Source organism: Heterodontus francisci, chromosome 13, assembly GCF_036365525.1.
Source record: "Heterodontus francisci isolate sHetFra1 chromosome 13, sHetFra1.hap1, whole genome shotgun sequence".
NCBI lineage: Eukaryota > Metazoa > Chordata > Chondrichthyes > Heterodontiformes > Heterodontidae > Heterodontus > Heterodontus francisci.
The window spans coordinates 40004744-40023996 of record NC_090383.1 but is presented as its reverse complement, the minus strand read 5'-3'; positions in this window follow the sequence as shown (position 1 = coordinate 40023996).

Genomic DNA, 19253 nt, shown 5'->3' with positions numbered 1-19253 from the left:
TTCATGTGTAGTGAACCGTGCAATGGTTAAACAAGTTCCATTGTTGGAGGTAAAATTGGCACCATAGTCAAGTAGTCAAATATCTGAAACTTTCTTTGGGGATTTGGATAATCTGAAGGAAATATTCAGTAAATCTTCTCTGATCAAAGCTCAGCAAGCCGATCCGGTGTTAAATAAAGTGGCAGAATCGGTTTTAATGGAAACATAGATACAGAGAAACATAGAAAATAGGAGCAGGAGTAGGCCATTTGGCCATTCGAGCTTGCTCCGCCGTTCATTATGGTCATGGCTGATCATCCAACTCAGTAGCCTGTTCTGGCTTTCGCCCCATACCCTTTGATCCCTTTAGACCCAAGAGCTTTATCTAACTCCTTTTTGAAACATACAATGTTTTGGCCTCAACTGCTTTCTGTGGTAGCGAATTCCACAGGCTCACCACTCTCTGGGTGAAGAAATTTCTCCTCATCTCAGTCCTGAAAGGTTTACCCTCTATCCTTAGACTATGACCCCTGGTTCTGGCCTCCCCCACAATCGGGAACATCCTTCCTACATCTACCCTGTCAAGTCCTGTTAAAATTTTATATGAGATCCCCCCCTCACTCTTCTGAACTCCAGCGAATATAATCCTAACCGACTCAATCTCTCCTCATACGTCAGTCCCGCCAACCCAGGAATCAGTCTGGTAAACCTTCGCTGCACTCCCTCCATAGCAAGAACATCCTTCCTCAGATAAGGAGACCAAAACTACACACAATATTCCAGGTGTGGCCCTGTATAATTGCAGCAAGACATCCCTGCTCCTGTATTCAAATCCTCTCGTTATGAAGGCCAACATACCATTTGCCTTATTTACCACCTGTTGCACCTGCATGCTTACCTTCAGCGACTGGTGTACAAGGACACCCAGGTCTCGTTGCATATTCCCCTCTCTCAGTTTATAGCCATTCAAATAATAATCTGCCTTCCTGTTTCTGTTACCAAGATGGATAACCTCACATTTATCCACATTATACTACATCTGCCATGAATTAGCCCACTCACTCAACTTGTCGAAATCACCAGGAAGCCTCTCTGCATCCTCCTCACAACTCACCTTCCCATCCAGTTTTGTGTCATCTGCAAATTTGGAGATATTACATTTAGTTCCCTCATCTAAATCATTCATGTCTATTGTGAATAGCTGGGGTCCTAGCACCGATCCCTGCGGTACCCCACTAGTCACTGCCCACCATTCAGAAAATGACCCATTTATCCCGAGTGTTTGTTTCCTGTCTGCCAACCAATTTTCTATCCATCACAATACAATACCCCAATCCCATGCACTTTAAGTTTACATGCTAATCTCTTATGTGGGACTTTGTCGAAAGCCTTCTGAAAGTCCAAATAAACCACATCCACTGGCTCCCCCTCAACAACTCCACTAGTTACGTCTTCAAAAAATTCTGGTAGATTTGTTAAGCATGATTTTCCTTTCGTATATCCATGCTGACTCTGCCCGATTCTACCACTGTTCTCCAAGTGCTCTGCTATAAAATCGTTGTTAATGGACTCTAGAATTTTCCCCACTACCAAAGTCAGGCTGACTGGTCTATAATTCCCTGCTTTCTCTCTACCTCCCTTTTTAAATAGTAGCATGACATTAGCTACCCTCCAGTGTGTAGGAACTGTTCCAGAGTCTATAGAATCTTGGCAGATGACCACCAATGCATCTACTATTTCTAGGGCCACTTCCTTTAGTACTCTGGGATGCATACAATCAGGCCCTGGGTATTTATTGGCCTTCAATCCTATCAATTTCCCCAACACCATTTCTCTACTAATACTGATTTCTTTCAGTTCCTCTCTCTCGCTAAGCTCTGTGTTCACCAATATTTCTGGTATGATATTTGTGTCCTCCTTTGTGAAGACAGAACCAATGTATGCATTTAGTTGGTCAGCCATTTCTTTATTCCCCATAATAAATTCCCCTGTTTCTCACTGAAAGGGACCTACATTTGTCTTCGCCAATCTTGTTTTCTTCACATACCTATAGAAACTTTTGCAGTCAGTTTTTATGTTCCCCGCAAGCTTGCTCTCGTCCTCTATTTTCCTCTTCTAAATCAATCCCTTGGTCCTCCTTTGCTGAATTCTAAATTGCTCCCAATCCTCAGGTCTATTGTTTTTTCTGGCAAATTGATATGCCTCTTCCTTGGATCTAATGCTATCTCTAATTTCCCTTGTAAGCCATGGTTCAGCCAATTCTCCCATTTTACTTTTGCGCCAGACAGGGATAAACAATTGTTGCAGTTCATCCATGCACTCTTTAAATGCTTGCCATTGCCTATCCACCGTCATCCCTTTAAGTAACTTTTTCCAATCTGTCATAGCCAACTCGCGCCTCATACCTTCGTCGTTTCCTTTACTAAGATTCAGGACCCTTGTCTCAGAATCAACTACGTCACTCTCCATCCTGATGAAGAATTCTATCAAATGATGGATGCTTATACCCAAGGGGTCTCACACCACTAGACTGTCAATTATTCCTCTCTCATTACACAATACCCAGTCTAGGATGGCCTGTTCTCTAGTTGGCTCCTCAACGTATTGGTCCAGAAAACCATCCCGTATACACTCTCAGAATTCCTCCTCTACGGTATTGTGACTAATTTGATTTGCCAAATCTTTATGCAGATGAAAGTCACCATAATTACAGATGCTCCTTTATCTCGTGCATCTCTAATTTCCTGTTTAATGGCATTCCCAACATCACCTCTATAGTTTGGGGGTCTATATACAACCCCCACTAACGTTTTTTGCCTCTTAGTGTTTCTCAGCTCTACTCATACAGATTCCACATCGTCAGAGCTAATATCTTTCCTCGCTATTGCATTAATTTCCTCTTTAACCAGCAATGGAACTCCACCACCTTTTGCTTTTTGTCTGTCCTTCCTAAATACTGAATATCCCTGGATGTTCATTTCCCATCCCTTGTCACCTTGCAGCCATGTCTCCGTAATCCTAACTATATCATAGCCCTTTACATCTATTTGCACGATTAATTCATCCACTTTACTGCGAATGCTCTGTGCATTAAAGCACAAAGCCTTAAGGCATGTCTTTTTAACATTACTTGTCCTCTTCCCACTATTTTTCACTGTGGCCCTGTTTGATTCTGGCCCTTGATTTTTCTGCCTATCACTTTTCTTATTTCCCTTACTGTCTTTTGTTCTTGTCTTTGATCCTCCCTCCTCTGACTCCTGCCATTTTAGTTTAAACCCTCCCCAACCACTCTGGCAAATACGCCCAGCTGTCACCTATCCAGTTTGTACTGGTTCCACCTCCCCCAGAACCGGTCCCAATGCCCCAGGAATCTAAAACCCTCCCCCTCACACCATCTCTTCAGCCACGTATTCATCCACTATATTCTGCTATTTCTACTCTGACTAGCATGTGGCACTGGTATTAATCCTGAGATCACTACCTTTGAGGTCCTACTTTTCAACTTACATCCTATCTCCCTATATTCTGCTTTTAGGACCTCATCCTTTTTTTTTATCTATGTCGTTTGTACCAATGCGTACCACAACCACTGGCTGTTCACCCTCCCCCTTCAGAATGTCCTGTAACCGCTCTGAGACATCCTTGACTCTCGCACCAGGGAGACAACATACCATCCTGGAGTCTCTTTTGCAGCCACAGAAATGCCTATCTATTCCCCTTACAATTGAATCCCCTATAACTATTGCATTCCCACACTTTTTACTCCTCCCCTGTGCAGCAGAGCCAACCGTGGTGCAACGAAATGGGCTGTTGTTGCTTCCCCCCAACAGTATCCAAAGCAGAATACCTGTTTTGCAGGGGAATAGCCACAGAAGATTCCTGAACTGCCTGCCTTGTCCTCTTGCTCTGCCTGGTGGTCACCCATTCCCCTCCTGCCTGTGGAGTCTGAGCCTGCAGCGTGACCACCTCTCTATACGTGCTATCCACGATACTCTCCACCTCGTGGATGCACCACAGTGTCCCCAGCTGCCACTTCAGCTCCGAAACCCGGGCTTCCAGGAGCTGCAGCTGGACACACTTCCTGCACACATGCTGGTCCCGGGCACTGGAAATGTTCCCGGCTTCCGACATGGAACATGAGGAGCACACCACGGCTTTGAGCTCTCCTGCCATGACTTAACCCTTTAAATTAAATTAAACCTTCTGGAAGATCTTCATGTCCAATAATATCAGTTACTCTCGGGCCCTTCTTCCCTGGTCCCCGTTACTACAGAACTCCCTAAAAAAAAACACTACTTACTATATTTGAAATAAACTTTAAACTTTTAAACTTTTCTTACCTGAGATACTCACCCAGCTATTTAGAGCTATTCCCTAACGGCAGTGACTAACAACCAATCACCTTGCAGCTCTCCTGTGACGTCACTGTTAGTTTTTTGTTTCAAAACTCTGGCACGCTGGAAGAGGTTCGACTGCTCTCTGCTCCGCTCCCAGAAGGTAAGAGACTGGGCCTTGATCCTCGATTTCAATTTTTTGGTTCCGCTCTTGCCGTTCTCCACACATGTCCACTCCGTTCCCGGAAGGTAAGAGACTGGGCCTCGATCCTTGTGTTCAATCTATAGGCTCTGCTCTCGGCGTTCTCCACACAGGTCCGCTCCACTCCTCTCTGCTCCGTTCCCAGAAGGTAAGCGGAGGCAAAGGGAGTTCTGCAAGGCTACTATATTAAAAATGGGATTCTGATGTGGAACTGGAAACCTCCTCATAGACCTGCAGATGAAGAATGGATGTTTTTTCACCAGATAGTGGTACTGCCCAAGAATCACTGGGAAATATTAGGGATAGCGCATTAAATTCATATAACGGTACATGTGAGGATCCGGAAGACCCAATCATCTATAAGTCGACATTTTGCTGACCAGGTCTTTCCAAAGACGTGGTGCAGTTTTGTAAAACATGCCATATGTGCCAGATTGTGGGAAAACTGTAACCTGGCTACTCGGTTCCCCGAGGCCATTTGCTTGAGAACAATTTCTGCTAAGGTAGTGGTAGAGAAGTTAACCCAGTTCTTCACTAGATATGGAATACCGATTGGAATTCAATTGGAGCAAGGTTCCAATTTTATGTCTAAAATTTGTCAGGAGGTTTTGGGTAATTTGGGTATAACACAGTTAAAGTCTTCAGCATACCACCCACAGACACTAGGGTTTTTAGAAAGATACCATCAGATTCTCAAAACAAATGATCACGACATACTGTCATGAATATCCACATGATTGTGATTAGGGCTAGAATTTCTTTTGTTTGCCAGTAGGGATTCACCGAATGAGTCTATCGGTTTTAGTCCTTTTGAATTAGTTTATGGACATAAGAGGTCCTCTAAAACTGATTAAATAAAGGTTTTTAGAACAGAGGGACAAATCTTCTGTGTTAGGTTATGGATCCATGTTCCAGGAACAGCTCACAAGAGCCTGCAAAGTGGTTCAAGAACACCTTAAAGCTTCCCAAACAACCATAAAGAAATGGGCAGACAAGAATGCCAAGACCAGAACATTTCAACCAGAGGATGAGGTGTTAGATTAATGCCTTTCCAGGGTAAACCGCTGAAAGCATTGGTCAGTGCTCCATATAAAGTGGCCAAAAGAATTGGTAAAGTAAATAATCTGATTGACACCCCAGATCACTGGAAAAATTATCTGCTGTGTCATTTCAATATGTTGAAACAATATCATCATCGATTTGCATCACTTCCCACCTCCAAAGACATCATGGTATTGTTGTTGGTGGTGTTCTTGTTTTATGACTTGCAATGCCTGAAACACGCCACTGAACAACATCACAATGAAGATTATGAAGACGAGGATGCTCAGCACTGTGGTTGCAATGTTGAGTGCTTGGGCTGTAGACGCATAGTGCCAAGCTCCTTCTACGTCTCCCACAACTTTCCGATCTCTAGCCTTGACCGAGAAAACCAGCGCCACGAATCCAAGGCACAGAAGTTCATGTAGAAGAAGTTGAAGAGAGACTGACAGTCCATTGCTGCAAGTGCCTGGCCATACCAGGAGCACCCAGAGAGGAGCCCCCAGCTGTGGGAGGCAGCTGCTGCTCCACCCTTGCAAGGCAGTCTTCTGCCTCCCTGCTAAGCAGAGAGGACAGAGGTCCTGGTGGTGACTTCAGGTTCCCTGTCCCCCTTTTGCTATTCCACTGCTGCCTTGGGCCCACAGTCAGGACAAGGGTATGGAGGTCAACATGAATGTCCTGCAGACACTGAGTGCTCTGCTGGATGTGGCTCTCCATCAGAGCTGCCAGTCTCTCAACGGAGGACGCCACTCACGTACCAGTCAGGGACAATGTCGAGCTCAATGCCTGGATGGACTCCTCCATTGTCCACACTTGGTCACGCATAGTCTCTGGCATCTCTGCCAGATGTTGCTGCAGCTGCAGCATTTCCCATGATGCTGCCGAAACTAGAGGCCAAACTAGGGGGTGGCACAGTGGTGCAGTGGTTAGCACTGCAGCCTCACAGCTCCAGCGACCCGGGTTCAATTTTGGGTACTGCCTGTGTGGAGTTTGCAAGTTCTCCCTGTGTCTGCGTGGGTTTCCTCCGGGTGCTCCGGTTTCCTCCCACATGCCAAAGACTTGCAGGTTGATAGGTTAATTGGCCTTTATAAAATTACCCCTAGTATAGGTAGGTGGTAGGGAAATATAGGGACAGGTGGGGATGTGGTAGGAATATGGGATTAGTGTAGGATTAGTATAAATGGGTGGTTGATGGTCGGCACAGACTCGGTGGGCCGAAGGGCCTGTTTCAGTGCTGTATCTCTAAACTAAACTAAACTAAACATGAGCCTAGGGCTCAGCAGGGGCCTGGCCTCCCACTGTCCGTTGACTGTGAGAGGCCTGAGCTGTCACAGCTTCCATCAGCTGCTCGGGCGCAAGTGTGCTGTGCTCACCAGGTTGTGTGCCTAGATCTAAACTCGAGCATAAACCCAACAAAGTACAAGTCTCTGCGCTGGTGGGGGATGCAGGCATACGAGGTGCCGATGGACTCTCTAATGCACTTCCCCTCAGAGGTGGCAAGATCTGCCGTGGATTTGGAGGCTCACTGACCTGCATGAGAGAACAGAGACATGCAAGGTCAAGGGAATACCCTCCTCCTACGATGCAGACCCCTGTTGATACTGGATGCCTGATGAGCAGCATGGCTCCATCGCTGCAGATGCAGTCTTGTGCCCCATGAAGACCTTCCTCATTGTATTAGGAAGGTGGCCCTGCTTCTCTGACCACAATGGTCTGGCCATCTTCCGGTCCAGCCAGATCCATGGTCTCCTCCTCTATTGGTGTGAGAACATACAGTATGGGTAGTCTATCACCAGTCTTGACCCACTGTCTCCGATTTTGCACTATACTCTCCTGCCAAGAGAGAGAAGGACGATGTTGGTCCCCAGGTGACATCAATCACAACACAATTTTCAGCTTGTCCTCCCCGACAGTTTTTAAAACTGCAAATACAGCATGGATTTTGTTAAGAAATTGAGGACAGCTCATCGTAGATAAAGGTTTATGAAAAAATCTTTTGCTTCAATGACCATGTTGGAAACAGTCATTAACTGACTTTTTTGCTGCAAATTGGATTAAAGGACAGGTTCCACAAGCATGTCAAAGATTGGTAACTGCAATGCACATCATTTACAATTAACTAAGTATTATGTACGGGTCAGCAGCATTCTGTTTTTGCCAAGATCACGCAGCCCCATTACACTGTACTCTTGTACTCATGAGGAACTTAAAGTGCTGACTTCTGGAGATTCCTTGGATTTTCTTGCCCATTTTCTCCTCAATACAAGTTCTGGAACAATGTGATTCCAAATGGAATTATGATATTTATATAAAAGTAAAAGTCCAACAACTTTCAACATGTCATTGATCTTGTGTCCCAAGCAAAAGTAATGCCTGCCAGAACATAGAAATTGAGACATTCCCTAAGTGACTTTTGGCATTTTAAAATGAGTTTACATAACACAAGCCTTTAAAAAATGTTTTAAAATAACCTAGCTGCAAGGGAGTGGGGGAGAGAGAGACAAAGAGGGAAGGGGGACACAGGGAGAGAGGGTGAGAGAGGTGAGAGAGAGTGATGGGGGAGGGCAGAAGAGAGAGAGAGAGTGGCGTATCCAACCTTTTCGCATAGGGGCCACATTACAATTTTTGTCTTACATAGGGAGCCACTGAGACAATTTCAGAAAGATAAAGGCATTCAAAATTTACCTTACGATTAATCGAAACAACAACAAATGTGTATTTTTGTGAAGAAGCTTGAAATGAGAAGATTAATTTATTGACTTACTTTCTCATCACTGTGATGGACACTGAATTAGTGTGATACCTAGCATTCTTTTTTGCTTGAACAAGTAGTCAATGTTATCCTGCACACTTGTTGTAGCGCTGCAGAGTATTTCGGATAGACTTGCATCTTGCAGTCAGGAGTGATCTTGATCGGTCTCTCTCCCTCCTTTCTGTCTGTCGCTCTGTTTGTCTCTGTCTCCCTCTCTCTTCCTCCATCTCTGTATTGCCCCCTCTCTGTGTTGCCCACCCCCTCTCTGTCCCCCCTCTCTGCCCCCTCCCTCTCTCTGTCCCCCTCTCTCTCTCTCTGCCACCTCTCGCTCTCCCCCTCTCTCTCTGCCCCCTCTCTCACTCTCTCTGTCCGCCATCTCCCTCTCTCACTCGCTCTGTGCCTCCTCTCTCGCACACACTCTTTAAGTACACCCCTCCCCCTTACTCTCTGCCCTCTCTCTCCGTCCCTCTCTCTGATTCTGTCCACTCTCACTCATGCTTTCTCTGACCCCCCTCTCTTTCTGTCCCCCTCTCTCTCTCTCTGTCTCTCTTTGTCTCTCTCTCTCTGTCCCCCCACTCTGCATGCCCCGCCTCTCTCTCTCTCTCTCTGTCCCTGTAACTCTCTCTATCCCCATCTCTCTCCCTCTGCCCCCACACTCTGCCCCTCCTCTCTCTCTCTGCCCCCTCACTCTGTCTGTCCCCCTCTGTCTCCCTCAGTCCCCCCCTCCTTTTTCTCTCTCGCTCTCTCTCTTGGTCTCCCATCTTGCTCTCTGTCTACACCCCCTCTCTTTTCCTCTCTCTCTTCTCCACCTGCCCCCCCGCCCCCCCCCCCCCGATCCTGTCTGGCCCCCCTCTATCACTTTCTCTCTCTCTTTGACCCCGCCCCTCTCTCTGTCCCCTCTCTCTCTCTCCGTCCCCCATTCTTCTATATCTGTCCCCCATTCCTCTCTCCCTCTCTGAACCCCTCTCTCCCTCTGTCACCCCCTCGCTCTCCCTCTGTCCCCTCTCTCTCTCTCTCGCATTCCGTACCCCCGTCTCTGTCCTCCCCCCCTCTCTCTCTGGCCCCTCTCTCATTCTGTCAGTGCCCTCTCTCTCTCACACTTTCTCTACCCCTCTCTCACTCTTTCTGTCCGTCCTCTCCCTCTCACTCTCTCTGTGCCCTCTCTCTCACACACACTCTTTAAGTACACCCCCCTTACTCTCAGCCCCCCCTCTCTCTCTCTCCCTGCCACCTCTCTCCGATTCTGTCCGCTCTCTCTCTCATGCTTTCCCTGTCCCCCCTCTCTCTCTGTCCCCCACTCTCTATCTCTGTCTCTCTGTCTCTCTCCCTCTGCCCTGACACTCAGCCCCTCTCCTCTCTCTCTGCCCCCTCTCTCCCTCTGTCCCCTCTTTCTCTCTCTCTCTGTCCCCTATCTTGCTTTCTCTCTCTACATCCCTTCTGCCTTTCTCACTCTCTTCTCTGCCTGCACCTCCCCACCCCTGTCTGCCCCCCATCACGCTCTCTCTCTCTCTCTCTGTCCCCTCTCCCTCTCTCTCTATCCCACCTCTCTCTCTCTGCTCCTCTCCCTCTTTCTGTCCCCCTCTCTCTATGTCAGTCCCCCATTCTTCTCTCCCTCTCTGAACCCCTCTCTCCCTCTGGCATCCCCCTCTGTCCCCCCTTGCTTTCTCTCTCAGCCCTTTCTCTCTCTCTCCGTCCCTCTCTCTGATTCTGTCCACTCTCACTCATGCTTTCTCTGACCCCCCTCTCTTTCTGTCCCCCTCTCTCTCTCTCTGTCTCTCTTTGTCTCTCTCTCTCTGTCCCCCCACTCTGCATGCCCCGCCTCTCTCTCTCTCTGTCTGTCCCTGTAACTCTCTCTATCCCCATCTCTCTCCCTCTGCCCCCACACTCTGCCCCTCCTCTCTCTCTCTGCCCCCTCACTCTGTCTGTCCCCCTCTGTCTCCCTCAGTCCCCCCCTCCTTTTTCTCTCTCGCTCTCTCTCTTGGTCTCCCATCTTGCTCTCTGTCTACACCCCCTCTCTTTTCCTCTCTCTCTTCTCCACCTGCCCCCCCGCCCCCCCCCCCCGATCCTGTCTGGCCCCCCTCTATCACTTTCTCTCTCTCTTTGACCCCGCCCCTCTCTCTGTCCCCTCTCTCTCTCTCCGTCCCCCATTCTTCTATATCTGTCCCCCATTCCTCTCTCCCTCTCTGAACCCCTCTCTCCCTCTGTCACCCCCTCGCTCTCCCTCTGTCCCCTCTCTCTCTCTCTCGCATTCCGTACCCCCGTCTCTGTCCTCCCCCCCTCTCTCTCTGGCCCCTCTCTCATTCTGTCAGTGCCCTCTCTCTCTCACACTTTCTCTACCCCTCTCTCACTCTTTCTGTCCGTCCTCTCCCTCTCACTCTCTCTGTGCCCTCTCTCTCACACACACTCTTTAAGTACACCCCCCTTACTCTCAGCCCCCCCTCTCTCTCTCTCCCTGCCACCTCTCTCCGATTCTGTCCGCTCTCTCTCTCATGCTTTCCCTGTCCCCCCTCTCTCTCTGTCCCCCACTCTCTATCTCTGTCTCTCTGTCTCTCTCCCTCTGCCCTGACACTCAGCCCCTCTCCTCTCTCTCTGCCCCCTCTCTCCCTCTGTCCCCTCTTTCTCTCTCTCTCTGTCCCCTATCTTGCTTTCTCTCTCTACATCCCTTCTGCCTTTCTCACTCTCTTCTCTGCCTGCACCTCCCCACCCCTGTCTGCCCCCCATCACGCTCTCTCTCTCTCTCTCTGTCCCCTCTCCCTCTCTCTCTATCCCACCTCTCTCTCTCTGCTCCTCTCCCTCTTTCTGTCCCCCTCTCTCTATGTCAGTCCCCCATTCTTCTCTCCCTCTCTGAACCCCTCTCTCCCTCTGGCATCCCCCTCTGTCCCCCCTTGCTTTCTCTCTCAGCCCTTTCTCTCTCTCTCCGTCCCTCTCTCTGATTCTGTCCACTCTCACTCATGCTTTCTCTGACCCCCCTCTCTTTCTGTCCCCCTCTCTCTCTCTCTGTCTCTCTTTGTCTCTCTCTCTCTGTCCCCCCACTCTGCATGCCCCGCCTCTCTCTCTCTCTCTCTGTCCCTGTAACTCTCTCTATCCCCATCTCTCTCCCTCTGCCCCCACACTCTGCCCCTCCTCTCTCTCTCTGCCCCCTCACTCTGTCTGTCCCCCTCTGTCTCCCTCAGTCCCCCCCTCCTTTTTCTCTCTCGCTCTCTCTCTTGGTCTCCCATCTTGCTCTCTGTCTACACCCCCTCTCTTTTCCTCTCTCTCTTCTCCACCTGCCCCCCCGCCCCCCCCCCCCCCCGATCCTGTCTGGCCCCCCTCTATCACTTTCTCTCTCTCTTTGACCCCGCCCCTCTCTCTGTCCCCTCTCTCTCTCCGTCCCCCATTCTTCTATATCTGTCCCCCATTCCTCTCTCCCTCTCTGAACCCCTCTCTCCCTCTGTCACCCCCTCGCTCTCCCTCTGTCCCCTCTCTCTCTCTCTCGCATTCCGTACCCCCGTCTCTGTCCTCCCCCCCTCTCTCTCTGGCCCCTCTCTCATTCTGTCAGTGCCCTCTCTCTCTCACACTTTCTCTACCCCTCTCTCACTCTTTCTGTCCGTCCTCTCCCTCTCACTCTCTCTGTGCCCTCTCTCTCACACACACTCTTTAAGTACACCCCCCTTACTCTCAGCCCCCCCTCTCTCTCTCTCCCTGCCACCTCTCTCCGATTCTGTCCGCTCTCTCTCTCATGCTTTCCCTGTCCCCCCTCTCTCTCTGTCCCCCACTCTCTATCTCTGTCTCTCTGTCTCTCTCCCTCTGCCCTGACACTCAGCCCCTCTCCTCTCTCTCTGCCCCCTCTCTCCCTCTGTCCCCTCTTTCTCTCTCTCTCTGTCCCCTATCTTGCTTTCTCTCTCTACATCCCTTCTGCCTTTCTCACTCTCTTCTCTGCCTGCACCTCCCCACCCCTGTCTGCCCCCCATCACGCTCTCTCTCTCTCTCTCTGTCCCCTCTCCCTCTCTCTCTATCCCACCTCTCTCTCTCTGCTCCTCTCCCTCTTTCTGTCCCCCTCTCTCTATGTCAGTCCCCCATTCTTCTCTCCCTCTCTGAACCCCTCTCTCCCTCTGGCATCCCCCTCTGTCCCCCCTTGCTTTCTCTCTCAGCCCTTTCTCTCTCTGTCCGTCTCTCTCTCTCACTCTGTACCCTCTGTCTCTGTTTCCCCCCCCCCCCACCACCACTCTCTCTCTCTAGCCCCTCTCTCATTCTGTTTGTGCCCTCTCTCTCTCACTTTTTCTGCACCCCCCACCCCCCGTCCCTCACTCTCCCTGCCCCATCTCTCTCTATCTTTCTGTCCCCCTCTCTCTTCGTCCCCGACTCTTTCCACCCCCATCTCTCTCTCTGTCCGCACATCTCTCTCTGACCCCCTGACTCACTATCTCTGTCCCCCTCTCTTTCAGTATGACCCCCCTCTCTGTCTTGTCCCCCATTTCTCTCTCTGCCCCCATTCTCTGCCCCCTTCTGTCTCTCTCTCTTCTCCCTCTCTGCCTCCCTCTGTCTCCCTCTCTCTCATCAGTCCCCACATCTCTCTCTCTCATCTGTCCCCCATCTCTATCTCTCTCTCTCTTAGCCCCTCTCTCTCTGCCCCCTCTATCTCGCTCTGTCCCTGCCCCATCTCTCTCTCTCAGTCCACCCTATCTCTCTGTGCCCTCTCTCTCTCTGTGCCACCCTCTCTCTCTCTCTCTCTCTCTCTGTCCCCACTCTTTCTATCCCCCTCTCTCTCGATCTCTCTCTCTCTCTGTACCCCCCCTTTCTTTCTCTCTCTCTCTCTCTGTCCTCTGCTCCCTCTCTCTCTGTTCCCCCTCTCTCTCTCTGTCCCACCCTCACCCCTCACTCTCTCTTTCTACTCCACCCTCACTCTGCAACCCCACCTCTCTGACCTCCTCCCTCTCTCTGTGCCCCACTCTCTCTCTCTGCCTCCCTTCTCTGCCCCTTTCTTTATCTCTGTACCTCCATCCCTCTCCCTCTCTGAACCCCTCTCTCCCTCTGTCACCCCCTCGCTGTCCCTCTCTCTGTCCCCCCTTGCTCTCTCTCTCTGTCCCCTCTCTCATTCTATCCGTGCCCTCTCTATCACAGACTTTCTCTGTCCCCTGTCTCTCTCTCTCTCTGTTCCCCACTCTCTCTCTCTGCCCCCACTCTCTCTCTCTGCCCCCACTCTCTCTGACCCATCTCTCTCTATCTTTCTATCCCCCTCACTCTTCGTCCCCGACTCTCTTTCTGTCCCCGTCTCTCTCTCTCTCACTCTCTATGACCCACATCTCTCTCTCTCTGACCCCCCTGTCTCACTCTCTCTGTCCCCCTCTCTTTCTTACGTCCTCCCCTCTCTGTCTGTCCCCTATCTATCTGCCCCTTCTGTCTCTCTTTCTCTGCCCCTTCTCTCCCTCCCTCTGTCTCCCTCTCTCTCTCTCTCATCTGTCCCCCCATCTCTCTCTCTCATCGGTCCCCCATCTCTATCTCTCTCTCTTTCTCTTAGCCCCCTCTCTCAAGCTCTGCCCCCTCTCTCTTCTGTCCTTCTCACTCTGTCTCTAGCTCTGTCCCCCTCTCTCTTTCTGTCCCCCTCTCTCTCTCACTGTCTGTCCCCATCTCTCTCTTTCTCTGTCGAAGCAAGGAGCTAATGGGAGGAATGATCTTGTAACAGTCTCTATCACAAGGGACAGAGTATTTGACTAACTAATGGGGCTCAAGACAGACAAGTCACCAGGACCTGATGACCTACATCCAAGGGTTTTAAAGGAACTGGATGCAGAGATAGTGGAGGCATTGGTCGAAATATTCCAGAACTCACTGGATTCCAGGAGGGTCCCAGCAGATTGGAAAACTGCTAATGTGACGCCCCTGTTCAAGAGGGAGGGAGACAAAAAGCAGGAAACTATAGGCAAGTCAGCCTAACATCGGTCGTTGGGAAAATGCTAGAGTCCATTATTAAAGAAGAAATAGTAGGACATTTAGAAAAGCTTAATGCAATCGAACAGAGTCAACATGGTTTTGTGAAAGGGAAGTTTGACAGATTTGCTAGAGTTCCTGGAGGATAGAACAAGCAGAGCTGATAAAGAGGAACGGGTAGATTTGGATTGCCAGAAGGCATTCGATAAGGTGCCACATAAAAGATTATTGCACAAGATTGGAGACTGGAAAGAGTTACTTGTCGGAAAATCTACAGAGGAGCAATGCCAAGTTAATGATTCATCTCAGCCTCCTCCTGAGGACCTCAACATCACAGATGCCAGTATTCAGCCAATCCACGTGATATTCAGAAGTGGCTGAAGGTACTGGATACAGCAAAGGTTATGGGCCCTGAGAACATCCCGGCTATAGTACTGAAGACTGATGCTCCAGAACTAGCTGCGCCCCTAGCCAAGATGTTCCAGTACTGTGCAACACTGGTATCTACCTGACAATGTGGAAATTGCCCAGGTATGTCCTGTCCACAAAGAGCAGGATAAATCTATTCCGGTCAATTACTGCCCCATCAACCTACTTTTGATCATCAGCAAAGTCATGGAAGGTGTCGTCGATAATGCTATCAAGCTGCACTTACAGAGCAATAACCTACTCACCGATACTCAGTTTGGTTTCTGCCAGAACCACTCGGCTCCAGACCTCATTGCAGCCTTGGTCCAAACTCGGACAAAGAGCTGAATTCCATACGTGAGGGGTGAGTGACTGCTCTTGACATCCAAGCAGCATTTGACTGAGTGTGGCATGAAGGTGCCCTTGCAATATTGAAGTCAATGGGAATCAGAGAGGAAACAGTCCACTGTTTGAAGTCATACCTAGCACAAAGGAAGATGGTTGTAATTGTTGGAGGTCAATCATCTTAGCCCCAGGACATTACTGTAGGAGTTCCTTAGAGCATTGGCCGAGGCTCAAAGATATTCAGCTGCTTTATCAATGGCCTTCCCTCCATCATAAGGTTAGAAATGGGGATTTTCTGTGATGATTGCAAATTGTTCAGTTCCATTCGCAACTCCTCAGATAATGAAGTAGTCCATCCCCATATACAGAAAGACCGAGACAACATTCTTGCTTTGGTCATTGAGTTGCAAGTAACATTTGCACCATACAAATGTTAAGTAATAAGCATCTCCAACAAGGGATATTCTAAGCATCTCCTGTTGATATTCAACAACATTACCATTGTCAAATCCCCCACCATCAACATCCTGGGGATTACCATTGACCAGAAACATAACTGGACCAGCCACATAAAGACTGTGGCACACAGTGGCAGCAGTGTGTACCATCTACAAGATGCGTTGCAGCCATTCTCCAAGCCTCCTTCAACAGTACCTTCCAAACCTCTACCACCTAAATGGACAGGGCAACAGACGCATGGGAACACCAATGCCTACAAGTTCCCCTCCAAGCTGACTTAGATCTATATCGTCGTTCTTTCACTGTCAGTGGGTCAAAATCCTGGGACTCCCTCCCTAACAGCACTGCGGGTGTACCTACACCACCTGGATTTCAGCAGTTCAAGGAGGCGGCTCACGACCACCTTCTCAAGGGCAATTAGGGATGGGCAACAAATGCTGGCCTTGCCAGCAATGCTCACATTCCATGAAAGAATTTTTAAAAATGAAAAGCAGAATTTTTTTAAATGGTGAGAGACTGGGAAATGTTGGTATTCAAAGGGATCTGGGTGTCCTTGTAGACGAATCACAGAAATTTAACATGCAGGTACAGCAAGCAATTAGGAAATCAAATGGTATGTTGGCATTTATTACAAAGGAATTGAAGTATAAGATGAAAGAAACCTTCATCGCATTACTCGCCTTTGTTCTTCTTACCCTAGTCTTCTTAAAAAATCTTGGTTCTATATGACACAAATTCTTGACATCCTACTTTCAAAATATGCACCTTACACTTTTATTTCACTCAGCAGTGACTTGTATTTACATAGCATGATTAACAGAAAAAACAGACCCACAGCAATGTGGTTGATTCTGAAATGCCCTCTGAAATGGCCTAGCAAGCCATTCAGTTGTATAAAACCGCTACAAAGTCAATAAGGAATGTAACAGGATGGACCACCCGGCATCGACCTAGGCACCGGAAATGACAACGGCAAACCCAGCTCTTTCGACTATGTAAAGTCCTCCTTACTAACATTTGGGGGCTTGTGCCAAAGCTGGGAGAGCTGTCCCACAGACTAGTCAAGCAACAGCCTGACACAGTCATGCTCACGGAATCATATCTTACAGCACTCCCTTCACCACCGATGCACAGTGTGTACCATCTATAAGGTACACTGCAGCAACAAGGTTCCTTCGAGATCACCTTCCAAACCCGTGACCTCTACCATCTAGAAGGATGAGGGCAGCAGATGCCACCACCTGCAAGTTCCCCTCCAAGCCACACACCATTCTGACTTGGAACTATATTGCCGTTCATTCATTGTCACTGGGTCAAATTCCTGGAACTCCCTTCCTAACAGCACTGTGGGTGTACCTACCTCACATGTACTGCAGCGGTTCAAGAAGGCAGCTCACCACCACCTTCTTAATGGCAATTAGGGATGGGCAATAAATGCTATCCTAGCCAGCGACACCCACATCCCATGAACGAATAAAAAAAGTTTTACATCCAGGAGGAAAAAATAAACAAAATGGATGATAGAATTGATGCTGAGCCATCACGGACAGGAGACTGAAAATTTTGCCAAAAATATAGTTCAAAAACATTTTAAAGGTAGGGAGGAGTAGGGATTTAAGGAGATAATTCTAGCGAGTACAGTCAATGCAACTGAAGGCTCTGATACCAATGGTAAAATGAAGGGGAATGGAATGCACAGAAGACCATCAGTGTAAGCAGATTTTACACTTTAATTTGGGGAAATGCTTCTTTATCTCCACAAGTTTTATTTTTATAATTAAAATAATGGTTTCTTTTTCATAAAAAAAACTTAATGGCATGGTCTCTTCACTAACGAAAGGTTTTGATAGTGGACACAGATAGTGCGTTTCACTTGTGGGGAGGAGCAAAACTAGAGGTCATCGATCGAAGATAGTCACCAAGAAATCAAATAGGGAATTCAGAAGAAAGAAGATAGTCACCAAGAAATCAAATAGGGAATTCAGAAGAAACTTCTTTACACAGAGAGTGGTGAGAATGTGAAACTCACTACCACAGTGAGTAGTAGAGGTGAATAGTATAGATGCATTTAAGAGGAAGCTAGATAAGTACATAAGGGAGAAGGGAATAGAGGGATAGAGTTAGATGAAGGATGAGGGGGGCTTGAGTGGAGCATAAATGAAGCATGGACTGTGTAATGAGTTCTTTATGTTGTCTGATGCAACATAAGTAAGATACATGGAGTCCAGTTGATTGAAGATCTCAAACAGGTTTATTATAGCTAAACTATTATGAACAGTACGGAGCAAACTATTTATAGAACCGTACTCTGGGTGTTACAGTTGCAGAGTGACTCTGGCTTCGAGTCACATGACTACATCCTGGTACTTATCTCATTAGCATACAAAGATCTTAAAAGGACATTACTCTTAAAGGCAATCATACAACATCCCTTTCTTTCCAAAGCTAAATCTCATATGCTACAAGTAGAAATACATAAAATTAGATAACATCAAAATTAGTTATGCGGGATATAGATCATAAAATTTAGAAATATAGAAGCTTAAGAGTCCATATATCGTTTCGGTGGTTTGACAACTCTTCCAGATCTGATTGTGGTATAACTTTTTGGCGATGTGGATTTCACCCTTGGCTATTTTGGGTTTGCAGGCATGTTGTCGATGTGTTGGTTGTTGTCCTGTTGTTCCATCACACCCTCATCGTCACTAACCTTTCAATGTCATTGTTGATCCCTGGCCAATAAACAATGTCTCGTGCGAGTCGTCTTGTTCGCTTTATCCCATATGGCCTTGATGAAGTTGTGACAAGGTCTCCTGTCGGAGAGCTTTGGGCACAATCATTTGTTTTTCCTTGAAGGTGACACCTCTCGAGATACCAAGTTCATCTCTATAAGGCCAAAAGCATCTGAGGGTTTCTGGCACATCTTTTCCTATGTCAGAGCAACCTTCTATGATAACTCTCCACAGTGCCTTCAGTTGTGGGTCATTGGCTGTTTCTGATTGTAGTTGGTCACATTTGTGCTGACCAAAATTCAGTAATTCGATTTTGAGCACTTCTTCCGCCTCGATGTCCATGCTGTCTACTTGTAGATCCAGTGGAACTTCTTCATTCTTGCTCAGGTTTGGCAATCTGATCAGTGTATCTGAGTTGACCATTTTGGCACCAGGTTTGTAACAGACGTCAAAGTCATACCCCTATACTTTCAATAAGAGTCTCTGTAGTCAAGGCGGTGCACTTGTCAATGGTTTTTGCCAGATCATCTCCAGTGGTTTGTGGTCGGTTTCCACAGTGAACTGCTTACCAAACAGGTAGGAGTGGAACCTTGTGATCCCAAACACCAGCGCATGTGTTTCATGCTCTATTATTGAGTAATTGGACTGTGCTGATGATAAACATTTGGACCCGAATGTAATTGCTTTGCCATCCTGCAGGATGCACACTCCTAGCCCTTTCTGTAAGGTGTCAACTTCCAGGATTGTCTTCTTCCTTTGATCACAGTACTGCGGGATACAGGTTTCTGCTGATAATTTTTGTTTGAGAGACTCAAATATATGCTGATGGCCCTCCTGCCATACAAATGGTACGCATTTCTTTTCAGCGAGGATGCTTTGTCAGAAAAAATTGGAATGTATGGTGCCAAGAAATTGATAAATCCAAGGCATCTCTGGAGGTCTTCCTTGTCTTGTGGGGTAGGCATATGCCTTACATCTTTGACTTTGCCTGTATCAGGACAGATTCCACAACCTGAATAGATGGAACCAAAGAAATTGCTCTGACTTACATTCACCTGGCACTTCTTGCTGTTTAAAACAAGCCCTTCGCGATA